This window comes from Aethalodelphis obliquidens, unplaced genomic scaffold, assembly GCF_003676395.1.
Source record: "Aethalodelphis obliquidens isolate GAN/ISIS:26980383/991018 unplaced genomic scaffold, ASM367639v1 scaffold15, whole genome shotgun sequence".
NCBI lineage: Eukaryota > Metazoa > Chordata > Mammalia > Artiodactyla > Delphinidae > Aethalodelphis > Aethalodelphis obliquidens.
In genome coordinates, this window is record NW_020837959.1 from 27,384,395 (window position 1) to 27,401,284 (window position 16,890).

At 38.8% G+C, this 16,890-nt stretch overlaps 1 pseudogene; it reads left to right on the forward strand.

Moving 5' to 3' along the window:
- The window catches only part of LOC113625304 (zinc finger CCHC domain-containing protein 10 pseudogene), a 52,157-nt pseudogene extending 36,288 nt beyond the window's left edge, over positions 1 to 15,869 (forward strand).
- The last annotated feature ends 1,021 nt before the right edge of the window (positions 15,870 to 16,890 follow it).

Genomic DNA, 16,890 nt, shown 5'->3' on the forward strand with positions numbered 1-16,890 from the left:
GACTAAGTAAATTAGGTGACAACAGTCTTAGAATACAATTCGTAAGCAATGGACAGAAAAGAAAGCAAAATGAGAGTGAGTCAATAGGTTTTCAGTGGCCAACTCAGATAAACGCAAAAAGGGTAAACTATACCTTCTATTTGCTGTAATTAATCTTTTTGTCAATCATCCCTGCTTGATCTAGGTGTTTGGAAAAGGAAATGATAATTCCCAGGAATCATCATCATTCAAAGCTTCCAGCTTAGGCGGATTCCCTGAGCAACATCAGAGGTAATTCCAGGAAGATGCAGCAGGGGGAGCCTATGGGACAGTAGGCCTGCTTGGAAGTCTCACTGGGCCTGCAATCCACCACCCCTTCCCTAAACTCCTATCTCAATCTTTGCAACAATCCTCACCACTGAAGGAAATAGAATGGTCCCTACACAAGAGGTTCTAAAATCCCTGGAATTCTGGCTGACAGCATTGGGATAGAGTCCCATCTCCCTGTCAGGCTAGCTGTCAACCTTTGGCACAGTTACTCATTTTAAGTCTTGATCTACTCATTGTAAAGCTGGGATGATAGTACCTACCACATGGAGTTGTTTTGAGGATTAAGAGCTCGGTAGAGTACTTCATTTTAGCAAACGCTCAATAAATATTAGCTATTCTGCACATTAGAGTCATATTGGATAATAGTGGAACCCTCTTACAAACTAAGTAACTTAAATTTCTAAGTCTCAATTTCTTGAGTATCTGGCACCTAGCAGGTTTTAAATAAAATGTAATGATTTTTGTGATAATTACAATATGTATTTAATTTTGAAATATATATCCACACATATACATACGTGTGTGTGTATATATATATATATATATATATATATATATATATATATATGGAGACTAGTAATTGAATTTTCTCAATATGAGTTCTGGAACTTTTCCCTTACAGATTATTTAATTGCAAGTGCAGTTTATTATAATATACCAATAACTCATTTGATATATTTTCTTCTGTCTTCATACCCTCTCAAGTGATGATATAATAAGATATATTATTTAATAAGCAGACATGCATTTGACTTAGTCATAAACTAGTGTAATATAAGGTCCCTGCCTCTTAGATCTGACACAAACTGCTCTCTTTAAATGGTAACACAGAATGTTGAGATAAGTCTGGATGTGTAAGCTTACGTTTTGATTCCATTAGCGTGTGCACAACTCACTGTATTTAAGCTACAGTCTCAAAAGGGATCATCTTTTATCTGCCAAATCTTAAAGACTCCAGACTTCTGAATTCCAGAAATGAGTTCACTGACCTAAATATTTGGAAAGGGGGTAAATGCATTTTCCCCAAAACGGAATAAATCTACCATAGGAAAATTAGCCAGGGAGGGAAAGAGATTACTCTTGCAACAAGCATGGGTGGATTTATACACAGTGCATTAGTCAATGATGTACTTAATGTCTTGAGATAGCCAGAAAAGGTACAGTTGGGCCAGGACTCTGCACACCAAGAGTGTTAAGCAACTGTTTCCAGGACCCAAGTTCTTTGGGCTAAGTGTTGTTGGTTGAGACCAATGGTATGTTTTCATGGTAAACATACAGATTTTAGGGAACTGTTTGAATTATTTTGCAGATAAATTATAAATCCAGAAGTTGATAACTTCTTCCAATACCAGTGAAAGTTTCCTACATTTAGGATATAATCCCTTCCTGTGCACTAAGTCTGAAAACAATTAGCCACCAGGTGACAGGTGGAATCTTCTAGAAGTGCTACTTTCTTACTACAGTCTTAGGTTACCTCAACATTGGAAGATATTATTCCCATTGCTTTAGTTCTGAAATGACACGTCTTAGAATCATCTGAATGCAAACATTCATGTGCCGTAGATCTCTTCAACCTCGTTATTTAATGGACATTCATGGTTCAAGTACTGCAGATGGAACACAGTTAACCTGGAAACCTGTCAGCTTTGTATTTCAAATCTTGACACTCCCACCGATTATGGGTTTCTCCCATGCCCCAGGCAACCACCCCCTTTCCTTTCCCTAAAGAAGGTTTTCATCAGGCATAGGTGGCTGTCAGAAGCAGGTATTTAATCCTAGTCTATTCATATATTATTTTTCCAAGAAAAAATTACTCACATTATAATCCTTTGTTAAATAGCCTAATAACCGAAAAAATCATTTAAACAAATAATTGTGACATTTTTGATATAATAGGAAGAACACTGGGTTTGAGTTTAAAAAATTGGAATTCAAATTCTACTTCTAGCTCTGGCAGGATTGCGACCTTGGGTTAGTCTCTTAGTTCCAATTCTTTGTTTACTAATTCATTCATTCACTAAAAACCCAATTTACAACGCCCAGTCGCTATTCTAGACTTAGTTGTACAGGAGAGAAGTAAAAAGACAAATTTCCTACTCCTTTGGACCTTACAATTACAAAGACAAGAAAGACATCTAAGAAATACAACATCAGGTATGGTAAGTGCCATGATGAAAAGTACAGCAATGTAAGCAGTCTAGTCTCCCAGGAGGTAGCATTTGAAAGGGAAGTAAACAGACGTGAACGAAGTGAAGATAGGAATGTCTAGGGGAAGAATAATTTCGGATTTCCAGGAATAGGAAGTAGCAGAAATGCATCCATGTCTAAGGAAATGCGAGAAGTCCTGGTGGCGGAGGTAGAGTGAGTGTGGGAGGTGTGGGCAGAAGATTGGAGGGCGGGGCTAGCGTGAATCACGTGGTGCCTGGAGAGTCAGGGAAGGATTTGAGTTTCATTCCACGTATGATGAGAAGCCATGGGAGTGACCTGAGTGAGTAGCGTTCCTAAATCATCGTTTTGGGCGCTGGGTGGAGAATGGATTCCTGGGGTCCGCGGTGGAAACAGAGGGATAGGGATTTGTTAAACAAAACGTGAAAATGCCGTGCACACTTTGTGTTGATGTTGAAGTTAGAGCTGACAGTGAGTAAGTTGAAGCAAGGAATGATTTCTTTGTCAGTGAACTCAGCTGTCATCAAACACTTGTCTCTTTTCTCCAATGATGCTGTCCCAGGACCTTTCGATTCTTGGGTCTCAGCTGTTTATCCACGGAAGGTGTTAAATACCTTCCAAAGCCTGGTCTTATGATCCTGGCCACGCTCTGCCCCTGTGCCTACCAGAAGACGACTCTAAATGATTTTCTTACATGAGTATCATCCCTGGAAATTCTACACTCGGCTCCTCTGGGCTTTATCTATGCCTATATTTTTCGGGTATGTATCATGCCATAGGTATAATTTAGTGTTTCTTTTTCTTTATATTTACATATACGGCACAATTTCGTGAGTTCTCTTTCTTTTGTATATATACATTTTAAAAGTACTACTCTGTGTCATGCTGCAAACTGCATCGTGCTTCTAACAATACATCTGGTAGAAAGTTCTAGGAATAAATCTATGTCTTATTCCTTTTAACTTCTGCAATACATCCTACAATACGAATATACCATAAATTGTTCAGCTCTTTCCATTTATATAAAATTTCTCTTTTGTATTTCTGTTAAGACTCAGGCTGCAAAAAACACCCTCATCTATGATTACCTGTTCACATGAAAACATCATGTGTCTTACTCTAGAATAATTGCCGAAAGTGAAATTGCTAGTCATATGCTATGTGCACTTCAATTGGATAGAAACAAATTGATCACAAAGTAGAACTAATTTATAGTTTTACCAGCAGAGTACTTACCTATGCATTGGCCAAGACTTTGACTGACTGACTGATTGATTGACTGACTGATTTAGTTAGTTATTGCCATTCTAGCAAGTGAAAAGGGCTAGCTCAGTTTTGGTCCAAATATCGATAGTTTCCCTTATTCCTAGAAAACTTGACTAGCTTTCCACATTCTTATTGATCATTTGTAATTCCATATTTGTCAGTTATCTGTTTAATTCTTTAACCATTTTTTCTATCTTGTTGTCTTTTTCTTATATATTTGTGAAAGTTATATGTTTTAAATATTAATTCTTTGTCTATTATATATTCTGCTAATATTTTCTCCTGGTTTTTTTTTTTAACAGTCTTAGCATGTCTTTTGTCACATAAAATCTTGAAATTCTGATTTAAAGAATCAAATTTGTCTTTTTCATTTATGGTGCTTCCAGTATAACTTTGTTTATAGTTTTTTTGTTTTAAGCCATCCCTACCCCAGTTAATATGTACATGTTTCTGTGTTTGCTTCTGGGATTTGTTTGTCAGTTTATTCATTTATTACTATATCTAGTATTTATAGTCAGATATTTAAGCCATTTTCAATGCATTTTTACTAATAGTGAGGAGTAAAAGTCTACAAATAATTTTCCAAAGTCAAAGTTAATTGTCTCAAAACTGTTTTATTGGATTGTTCACCCTTTCTACCCAGATTTTCAAACTTTCACCTTGCCTGTATAGTAGATTTCTACATACACATGGATCCACTTTCAGATTTTAATTTGTCCATTGATGTAATTACCATCGAGTTCCCCCTCCTCCACTTTCTTGAGACTCACATAGACAACTGTGTTAATATGCTTTGGGTTGCAAGGAGTGGAAAACTCAATAGAAATGGATAAACAATTAGAGGTTAAGTATTGAAAAGTCTGTTAAATTGAAAAGTCACTGAAAAAGTCCAGAAGTAGGGTTAGATTCATTCCAGACCTGGTCTAGTGCCTCGTGTGATGTGATTAGGAAATAGTTTCTTAGCTACAAATAGCTTCTCTCTCTCCATTTCACAGCTTTGCTTCATTAGCGCTGACTCCATTCTTGGCAGCCCCCTTGCCATGGTACTGAAAGGTGAGAAAGAAAAATCTGTGTCCAGAACTTCCAGAAAAAGTCTGTGAAGTTTACTATTAAGGAATCCTTGAATTAAACTCCATCCTCAGGAGGGTAGGGAAAGTCAGAATGAAGGCTACAAATGGGACAAGGCTGGGTATTCATCTCAATCTCAGATGTTTTGCTTGAGCAGCTGGGTGGAATGATGGTGACTTTTATTGATATGGGGAAGATTCCAGGAAGAAAGTGTGGGAGTTGGGGACAGTGAAAGATCAGGAGTTTATCTTAGATGGGCTCATGTGAAATGCTTGTGAGATATCTAAATGGACTTATCAAGCAGGCAGCTGGATATATGAGTCAAACTTAGGGGAAAGTTTTGGGCTAGAAATATAAATATGGGGTTCATCCTGGATTTATATTTTACAGATGAAATATAATGCTATGGAAATAGATAAAATCTAGGAAGAGAATTTAGAGAGAAATCAGAAGAAGGCCTAGGATTTACCTTTGAGGATTCTAGAGTTTAGAAGTTAGAGAAAGGAAGGCATGCTATAAAAGAGCTTGAGAATGTGTCTTCAGTAAATCAGAAGTTAAACTACGAGTGTGAGGCCAGAGTCTAGGAGTATCTCAATACATAAAGCAGGTAATCTAAAATATGGGCCCACAATCATGAGCCTCCAGACAAGAGGGGCAAATAATAATTAACTAATTCCTATATGGACATTGACATTCATTCCTTTAAAACTCATGATCAAAGTATGTTAGAGGGCACATAGATGCACTTGGTGAAGGGAGCATAGTTTTGGAATCAGAGAGACCAGTGACTGCCTAACCTTGGTCAAGTTCCTCAATACCTTGAAGCTCTCATTTTACCATGTGCTAAATGGAACCCATCTACTTCAGTAGGGTTACTGTGAAGGTGGATTATAAGACATACATGAATCCCTGACAGGTGTTTTATTTTCTGCTCCTCACTAGGAATAGGAAATAAAGGGGTAGGAGATGCACTGGGGAGAGTAGGTCTGCATATCCATGTCTAGATATCATTTGATGGAGAAGTTAATAGTTCTCTAATCCCCATAGTAGGGCTTCATTGAGGATATGGCTTGTCAGAAGCTGTTTACATGGTAGGAAGGACATGGCCTGGCCCCGCTGTTCCCTCTCAACCTTTTGAAGTCTTTGCTTCCCCTGTTTCTCCCACACACAATAGCTATAGAAGTCATTTCACATTTCAGTGTGATTTCTAATCATTTCAATCAGGTCTAAAGGAACTACGGTGTCTATCCCTAGGGGATATCTTCTACATCTTGAGTGCATGTCTGAGTTTCTCTTGACTCCAGCTTGTTTAAACATTGCCTTCTCCAGCTCCATATTCTGCTGTGGCAGTGTTTTATATTTCTTATTCTTCTAACGATTGCTTTGCTCAATGACTTCTTCATGCATTAGTAGACTTTTGGGCACAGATGGTGCTTTGAGAAGTAATCTAATCTCCCATCACTTTGAGTTACTTCACAACTCCAGGGTTACAAGATATTTTTGCTTGGACTTAGTCTTTTAGAATATTTTGACATTACAAAACACTGAAAAGTATATTGTACCAAACAATGCTGTCCTCAGTATGGAGATCGACCAAATGACCTAATGTGTCCTGCCAGTTTTTAACTTCTATGCTATCTTACAGTATGGAATCTATTCATAACATAATAGTCCTTTATATGAAGAAATGAATATATCATCTAATTCTTTATTTCCATTTTGAACCACAATGTAGCTTCTGATTAAACCATGCATTTAAGTTAGAAAACAGATGAATATCCTTCAATATCTGCTATAGTCCTTTGATTAAAAGGTAGAATGGAAATTGATGAGGTCTATTCATTTTATAATTATCTGAGTTTTTCTTGTGGAGGCAGTAAAAAGAGAACAGCACATAGGCTCCTCCTCTTCTAAGTCATACTTACCTTTCATCAAAACCTTTCAGCCAGTTTAAAATCAAATCTAAAATCAGTGAATCATCTGATATCTTTTGTTTCAGTACATCAGTCCCACTTGTTCCACTAGAGACAGTGTATGAATAATATGCTGTTTTATCATTATCAGGATTTAATTATACCAAGCACTTCAGATCTTCAAAGATATTTATCACTGTCAATTACAATGATATAATTACAAACAACAGAATTTGATCTGGAGGAATTTTCCTGTCAACAGTTTAATTTTGTTAGTATTTTCCAAGAAGTTTAAGAAATTCTTCATTCAGATTTTGAAGGAAAAAATACATTGACTTTCTTGGTTTGCTGTTCTATACATTAACAGCAAGGGAAAACTAAATTCCATGCATTGCCAAATGGTATAGTTGATCTGTGAAGAGCACCCATTTGTCTTTTAGGACAAATGCTCATCATAAAATCTGGTTCCCAGGACAGCCCCTGACAGATGGCAATATGGTTATATATACATCCATGAGCAGTAGTTATTTACTGGATGATTTTCATCAAAGTCATAAAAAGAAACTATCACAGATGATTAAAAATGCTATCATGGTGTGTTAATAATTTTTAATAGACTTTTTTTGTGTGTGTGTGGTACGCGGGCCTCTCACCGCTGTGGCCTCTCCCGTTGCGGCCTCTTCCGTTGCGGAGCACAGGCTCTGGACGCGCAGGCCAAGCGGCCATGGCTCACGGGCCCAGCCGCTCCACGGCATGTGGGATCCTCCCGGACCGGGGCACGAACCCATGTCCCCTGCATCGGCAGGCGGACTCTCAACCACTGCGCCACCAGGGAAGCCCTAGACTTTATTTTTTGAAGCAGTTTTAGGTTCACAGCAAAATTGAGTGGCAGGCACAGAGATTTCCCATTAATAGTTTTTTACACCATCTGAGACTGGACTATCAAAAATGTAAAAGCAAGGCTGCATTTCTAAGTGAACTACAATTAGTAAATTTATTCAATGGCAAGGAAAGGAGTAAAAGTAGATATAATTGACCCAAATGCTCCAGTTGGAGGCCTCCTCATCCACTTGCACGGCTGAGCAGGTTAACCCCATTTAGCAGCTGGAATACATCCAGCGGTCAGCCTAGGCCTTGGGCAAGTGGTTGATTTACTGGGAGAAAGGGTGAGATAAAGGGTAGCCAGGCTAAATGAAGAGGAGCAGGGCTTCCGTGGTGGCGCAGTGGTTGAGAGTCCGCCTGCCGACGCAGGGGACACGGGTTCGTGCCCCGGTCCGGGAAGATCCCACATGACACCGAGCGGCTGGGCCCGTGAGCCATGGCCGCTGAGCCTGCACGTCCGGAGCCTGCACGTCCGGAGCCTGTGCTCCGCAACGGGAGAGGCCACAACAGTGAGAGGCCCGCATACTGCAAAATAAATAAATAAATAAAAGGGGAGCAAAGGAAGGCCTTCAGGGGCTGTGAGAACCCAACACCAGAATCATAAGATCTCCAGATCTTTCCAGCCAGGGATATTTTAGGTAAAGGTTTTATGAATCATTCTGAAGTTTTGGTCTATTCTGACACTCCAACCACCTTGCAAATAGAGGGCTTCCTAGAATCCTGAATAAAGTACCTGAAGCCTTTACTTCTAATCTCTTTAGGACCTTGAACTTCAGAGTAGATCCACTCAGTGTTGCTCAGTAAGACTCAGTAAGACTCCTGTGATCCAGAGCTCCCTTCTTTCTTCAACAGTATCAGATCTGACCAAAGAGGAAACTCAGTGGAAGTGGGGTCATCACAACCTTCCATGGGAAATCAGAGAAACTCAGTGTTTTGGTGACTGGCACAGTTGGCGTTTATATGAGTAAAATGTTTACATTTTATTACTTTTTTCTTTCACATGACCAAAATTCCAACGCCTAGCATTTTCTTATCCTTGATTTAAAAATTACTCAACTAGAGTTGATTAGTAGTCTAATTTTTCTCTTTATTTTACCTGCATAAGAGAAAAATTCTCCCCATTTCTCACTCAGTTTTCCAGGGCATGTGGAAAGGCCTGAGCAATGGCAAATCTGAGTGCCAAAAGCCCATCTTCACATGGTCTAGATTCATAAATACTTCAGAAAAATTAACAACTTATAAAAGCAAGAAGCTGCTGCTCCTCAAGTTGTTCTTTCTTAAAACCACTTAGGCAGTAATCCAGAGAAGATTAATTTCAAATCCCTCTGTTTTTTTAAAAGCACAAGTTATGAAGCACTATAAATAATCTTGTGATATGTCCTAATAAATATATAAAATTAGTGTACCTCCAAGGCCTAAATGTTCTTTGCATTTATGCTGATTTACCACATTTTCTCATGACTGCATATCACTACTCATAAATCACTGCATATTTATCAAAATCTATCATGCATATCTATCATAAGTCTAATCTGAATGTAGCACATCTTCCTAAAACACAAAACGGTATTTCTAAGATGCAAATTTGATCGTGTTAATTCTCTGCATAAAAATCTTTAGTGACTTTCCTCCATGCCTATAGTATTATACTAAATCTTCACATGATTTTTCCAGCTATAATCAGAACCATATCTACCACCCTGGCTTTATATTCCTTTTCCTACAGTCCATGTGTCCTGGACAGCTGACAACTGTTTCTTTTCCAAACTTGCTCTGGCCCGTTCAAGCTCTCTGCTTTGGCTCAAACTCTTCCTTCTGATTTCTAATTTCCTTTCCCATGGCTATACTCCCAGCTATCAATATCCTTACCATCAGTGTCTTTCAAAACCTACCAATGCCTTCAGGTTCAATTTAAGTATCACCTCTTTGGAAACGCTTGCTCCCAGTGTGTCCCAACCAGAAGTGATGTTACTGAGTCCAAGCTTGTACCGCTCACTGCACGACAGGCCAATAAATCGAAGGATGAATTGTTGGGGCAAGGAATAGCGACTTTACTCAGAAAGCCAGCAGACCGAGAAGACGGTGGACTAGTGTCCCAAAGAACCATCTTGCCTGGGTTTGGATGTTCGTTTCTTTTATAGAACAAAGAGGGGGAGGTGAGGAGGTAAAGTAAAAAAGGTAGTTAGTTGTTGCAAATATTTCCTGGTTCTGCCCAGACTCCAGAGGGGATGTGTTAATTTCTTCTTTCCTATAGACATTTACAGGTGGGCCCGGTCAGGATTTTTCCCGTGAGCTAAACAAAAGTATTTTAGCTTAACACTCAGGCATGGGCAGCAGGGTTCCGGAGATGGGCCATTATGTGTACATTAAGCTATAGGCAACATCCCTTTAGTGATTAACTTGTAGCAAAGGCAGTACAATACAAAGCTTAAAGTAAAAGAGGCAGATCCAGTATGGAGTCAGACTTGTTCTTCCCTATTACAGTAATATTGTCATCCTTTGGATTGCCACAACAGTTGGTTCCTACATCTCTGATGTCATTTATCACTCTGCACAACTTTGTAATTATTTGTGTACATATTGGTTGACACAGCCCCTCATCTCATAGAGCATGGCATCCACAGTAGGCCCTAGCTGAGCTTGTTTTGAATTTAATTGACAGTATAATTAAGAACTAAAGCGCTGAGGCTGTATTAACATTCTAAAAGACTTTGGTCCAATGTTAAAGTATTATTTTTTTTAATAAATATATTCAAACTTTGTCATACTTGGTAGTGACAAAGAAAGTCTTTACTAGGGCTAAATTTGAAGACAAAGGCGCCCAATAAAACAACAGCAACAACAAAAAATAGAGTAATTACAGAGTTTAATAAGAAATGCTCCCTGAAAATTAAAAAAAGCATTACAAAGTTTACACCCAGTTAGTGAGTAAAGGGAATATGTGTACAAGGACCCCTCAGGTGCCACCAGCCTCTTAGGCTGGCTCTTCACACTCTATCTGCCCTGGTTTCCTGAGGAAACACTTTCAATATGAACTGCCCTAATGCTATCTGGCCCTATAAGAAGTTGGAAGGCATTGTAAAAGTTTCAAATGTTCCTAATATAATCGATATCCGGTTGCATTTACATTGACGCTTGCTATCTGTTAGAACCTTTATACCTTGGATTCCTTTAGTAATTATACAGTAGCTTCCACTTAGAAATTGATTCCTCCCTTTCAGTTTATTTACACCAAAAGCAGTACACTGGTTCTGCATACATGGATTGAACCAACTGAAGATATAAAAAATTCAAAAAAAAAATTCCAGAAAGTTCCAAAAGCAAAATTTGAATCTTCCACACACTGACAACTATTTACATAGCATTTCCATTGCATTTATAACTATTTACATAGCATTTACATTGTATTAGTTATTATAAGTAATCTAGAGGTGATTTAAAGCGTATGGGAGAAATTTCATAATGCCTGCCACCTAGAAAGCTCTTAGAACATTTGCTTTGGGGGTTGATTTTTAGTTTTGTTGTTGTTTTAATGAAAAGGAGCATTCCTTTTCTGTTTTCTGCCCTTATAAAAAAAAATAAATTTAAGTAAAAATTAAAGTATGTGGGAAGATGTATATAGGTTATATGCAAATACAACACCATTTCATATAAGGGATTTGAGCATCCACGGATTTTGGTACTGGGGGAGGGTGTGTGTGGGGATACTGGAACTAATGTCCCCCACCCCATACCAAGCGACAGCTGTATTAAGTAGTACTAAGTAAGGCTGGAAGTATGGGGAAAGTCCCACTGTCATTAAAAGCATTCTGGCCTATACTTAAGCCTGGAGACATCTTACCTCCCAATAAAGCTTGCCCTGCTCCTAACTTTTCCTCCTCTACCCTTTTAGAAGCACAATGTCTAGTGTTTATTTTTCCCAGCCTTGAAGCCTAGGATCCATCTCAGAAATATTAAGGAGATAAGAGTAACCTATAAAATCTCTAAAGATACTCTTAAATTTACAGCAAACAATGGACTATTTACTTGCCTTATCTGAGGATGGGTGTTCCCTTTAGTTCATTAGAGAGAAGCCTGGGGCAGAGGAAATTTACACAAGGGACTCTGGGCCTCCCAAACCTCCTAGGAAGTGGCCAGACATTCAGGGCACCAGCCCCTCTGACCTCTGCCAGTCCAGCCAGATTCTAAACACAACATATTGTTTCAAATAAGACCCTCCCTCTTTTTACCGAAACTACACATTTTGTTATAACTTAAACAAGACGAATGTAGGTGGAACAGGTAGACGCAATAAGACTGTTGCATCATTCAGATGTGGAAATAAATAAAGACCACCCAAACAGAATATGCTGAGGCTGTTCATTTGGAGGTTGCTGTACGGACAGAGTCAGCCGCCGTCCCTAGCACTTGGCAGAGATTCAGAGGGAGGCAGGCAGGGGAGAGGGAAAGGTTTTTGATAAAACAAGGAAGGCTTCAGGTATACTCAAAGTTTTTTGGTTTTTTTTTTTTTTTGCGGTACGCGGGCCTCTCACTGCTGTGGTCTCTCCCGCTGCGGAGCGCAGGCTCCGGACGCGCAGGCTCAACGGCGCAGGCTCAAGGGCCATGGCTCACGGGCCCAGCCGCTCCGCGGCATGTGGGATCTTCCCGGACCGGGGCACGAACCCGTGTCCCCTGCATCGGCAGGCAGACTCTCAACCACTGCGCCACCAGGGAAGGTATTTAACTATTATGTCTTAATTGCCTCCATATTTTTGCCTATGTCCAAGTCATCTTTGTGCTCCTAGCATTTGGAGTATGTTGAATGAATGATTAAATGAAACCACCAAGTCAAGCAAATCTTTGTAAAGTTTGAATTCTGGTAGTCAGTCTTGAGGTTGATTGGGATGACGCTTTTGGCAACACATTACAGGATACCAATACAATATGATGCAAAATGTGAAACAAAGATTTTGCATTATTTACTCATTTATCCATCAAATATTATTAAGAGCTGTTTCATTTAGCCACTGTGCTAGGAACTGGGAAAATATTAATAAACAAAATACAGGTGAATTATATTTAGAAAAATCTCTTCTTGAAAGGGTCTACCTTCCATCTCTGTCCACAGAGTTCCATTTCCATGAATTTGATAGTGAACCAAGACCAGGTGGGTGACAACATGTTGAAATTCCCATATTGTATTTTTTCTCTCCTTCAGTATCTACAGTGTGTAGACATGAACCTAATGAACATTCAGTCAATGTATGCTGAATTGGATTTCTATCACTATTTGTCCACTAAAGTGACTCCAATGTTATGACCATGCAAGACTTAGAAGAGAGGCTACTTTTTCTCTCCTTCTTTGGCTCCCACCAGTTCAAGTGCAGACAATAGTTTTAATTTTCCTGGTATGCAAAATTGTGAGTATAGGGACTTGTAGTGTCAAATCAATTGGGTAAAATTAAGGGGGGGAGGGATCCGAAATATGATAACACTGGAAAATTCTGTAGAAGTGAAGACTGCATTTCCCAGTTATGAGACAGCCTGGTATTGGGGATATGATGTCTAACTTTAAAAGCAGGGTTGTAGTTCTTACCTCTCTCTCATGTAATGGTATGATCTTGGACAAGACGCTTCAGCTTTCCCAGTCTTAATTTCCTCATATGTAACAGGCGAAGATTATAAAGATTAATTTCAAAGTCAATAGTATTGCTCTAGGCAAAAATCTGACCAAAGCTTCTAGACTATCTCAGTTCTGTGGGCCTGATACTCATCGTAGGGTTTAATAGTCTTCCTCAAGGCAGTCCTAACTTATGCGTGTTCCCAAGCAGGGTGCTGATGGGTGACAAGAGTTTTTCCTGAGATCCACATGGTCAAGATGTTGGCCATATTGTTTTGTCCCACCCTGGATAGTTCTCATGATATGCTTTATTCCTCTACCTCTCATCCGGAAATAAATGAGGAAAGAGAATGAGTATAACTATGTGGAAATAACTTTGAAGTAGATGATGTCCCTTTTCCACTCTAAGAAAAAAGCTCTCTCAATTCAGTTTTTCACGGCCCTCAACCTGTCACTGACTTTTTCTCCTTAAATTTCAGGTATAGTTTCACTTTAACATATGAAAGGCTGAGTCTCCAAATTCAAGATTATTGACTTAACTGAACAGTAACCTGGCTTCTACAGGTTTAAACATATGATCTGTCCGGATGCTTCAAAAAGTTTCACATAGGTCTTCCCTGGTGGCGCAGTGGTTGAGAGTCCGCCTGCCGATGCAGGGGACACGGGTTCGTGCCCCGGTCTGGGAGGATCCCACATGCCACGGAGCGGCTGGGCCCGTGAGCCACGGCCGCTGAGGCTGCGCGTCTGGAGCCTGTGCTCCACAACAGGAGAGGTTGCAACAGTGAGAGGCCCGTGTACCGCCAAAAAAAAAAAAGTCTCACATATACACATATCTTCCAATTCCATCCCCACTAATATATTTTATGTTTTTCTTAAATATATATTAAATATTTAAGGACTGATCCTTAAAATAAGGCAGGGAGGATCATTTCTTTACTTCTTACGTAACTCACGCCTCCTCTTCCTCCCAAATTGCCTAGTAAAAATCCCTTACATAGCACATGCCATAATGCCTAGCTCCCCTAACAGACTATGAGTTTTATAGGGTAGGCTCTGTGTCTTAGAGATATTAGATTCATCACCTAACACATAATTTGAGTTGTTGAATAAACAACTGAATGGATGAATGAATATGTAAGTGTCCTAACAACAAGGGCTTTTAAGAATATTTATATAACTGATCTGCCACTGTAAATTTACATCTATATGTGATGGGCGGGACCATCAGGCAACTTGGAATTTAAAACAGAATTATTGTGAAACTTTGCATTTGGATCGAAAAGAAAATGAAGTGCTAGGAATTGAGAGAAAGGAACAGACATAAATCTTCTCCTGTCATCATCAGAGCAACACAAACTTCAGCTTAATTCACTGTAAAATGGCAGAGAGGTTGCCTTCAGTCATGACCTCAATTACCTGCCTTTAGAATAATCTCAGAATGAGAGAAATAATGAATCTCGGTTCACATTTCTGAGGCTCTAAAGAATGCAATGGAGGGCTTCCCTGGTGGCGCAGTGGTTGAGAGGCCGCCTGCCGATGCAGGGGACACGGGTTCGTGCCCCGGTCCGGGAGGATCCCACATGCAGCGGAGCGGCTGGGCCCGTGAGCCATGGCCTCTGAGCCTGCGCGTCCGGAGCCTGTGCTCCGCAACGGGAAAGGCCACAACAGTGAGAGGCCCGCGTACCGCATAAAAAAAAAAAAAAGAAAAAAAAAGAAAGCAACAGAAAGTTAACATTTATTGAATGTCTACTGTAGACAAGGTACCAGATTTTTTGACCTTTCATGTATGAACTTGTATTTAACTTAATCTTTACAACAATGAGAGGTGAAATTAGTTAATATCATTATTCTACATGAAAAGCTAGTGAAAGTTATATTTTAAAGTCTCTTTAAGATGCTAATAATATTCTAACCCCTTCCACAATTTTATACTTTGGACTGTGAAGGAGATGAGAACAATAGATAGCCATAGTTTTCTTCCAACTTTGATACTAAAGCTACAGAAATAAAAGGTTATCTTCTTACACAGGGAGTGATACAGCTTGGAATATTTAAAATAGCTTTAAATGTACCAAAAGTTTTAGAGTTAATACACTAAGAATTGTTATTTATACTAATTTTCTCCTTAATTTCATTATCCACAAAAAATCTTTTAATAATGGTTTTTCTCCATCTGTAAAACATGTAAGATGTCAGAAAGGCCTGGAATTTGGGCATTGGACTTATGAATGTACAGGAAAAAGAAAGTACCTACATAGGCCTTCAAGAAGAGCAGAACTAAAGAAAGCTTTAAAAGAAAAAGAAAACAGATTATTATTACAAGAAAGCGTTGGAGAAACTACTGTAGAAAGAAAGATCAAGAAAAAAAGGTCTAAGAGTGTAACCAGTTCCAGTAGCAATAGCAGTGACAGTTCAGCCAGTGATTCTTCATCAGGGAGTGAAGAGCCGTCTACCTCGTCCTCCTCAGAGGACAGTGACTCTGATGAAAGCTCCTCCAGTTCATCATCTTTAGCCTCCTCCACAAGCTCTCCCTCGTCCTCTGATGCAGAAGAGATTCCAGCTCTTCTAGTAATAGCAGCAGCAGCACAGAGAGTAGCTCTGAGGATGAACCAAACCACCAAAGAAGAAGAAAAAGAAATAGAATTGTTCCATCCATATTGGACTGATGGACTAAAAACATCAATGTGATTCTCAGAAGGGAAGTTAGAGTGTGTTAAGACCAAATAGGTTAACTGATGAAAATTTTTAGAGTTCAAAAGCTTCTAAATGTTTTACATTGTAAGAGCATAAAGAGTATTAATAATGGATTATATATATAAAGACTTTTATTTTAGGGGTGAATCTTGTTTTTCATCTTTAAAATATATCTCTAAAATTAATCAAAGCTGAAATCTAGTAAATCTTTCTGTGATGAAACCTCTCTCTTCTCCCTGGGAAATAAATGCCATACTTTGTTGTGTGTGTGCTATGTACCAGACATGTTTTCAGGAGAGTGCCTCAGAATATCTATCTGTCAGTGAATTTCTAATGCTTTTGGCTGTATGTTATCATGTAAGATTAAATACCTCTATAAACAGAGCTTTCCTACTGTTAATAAATGTGCTCTATTTTTATGTTTATATTCAGAAAGTTGTTCTGACTTCTTGTCCTAAATGAAAAGTTCAAGGAATCTATTTATAAATGTATACCTTTTGGATGGTACAAGTTTCAAGTTACTGTGTTGTATCATTCATTTTCTTCTGGTTCTTAAAGTTACCCTTTTATGACAAAAATTATTCTAGAGGAACTTAAAAAGGAACAAAATTATGAAACTACATAGGACTCTAATCTTGGTGCCTTTTGATAAATTCAGTGTATGAGAAAAGTCATTTAAAAAGCTAACTCAAGTAAAAGTGATATAAATACCATTGTGTGTTGATATGCTATAAAAGGTACCATTCAAAGGGGAAAAAAAGGTAGGAGGAAGAGAGGTAATTTTTATAGAAAATTAGAGTGACGTTGGTTGCCTTTTACTAAAGTAGTCTTAAGTTTTCATAAAGATTGCCTTTTACCATTTTGCAATTGTGGTATGACAGTTTATATGGTAACTGGTCGTATATGACAGTCTACTGCATAAATATGAATGAATTGGATTAATCTGGTATGTTTACATAGCATATACACAGTTGAAATCCAGCATGAAAGTTT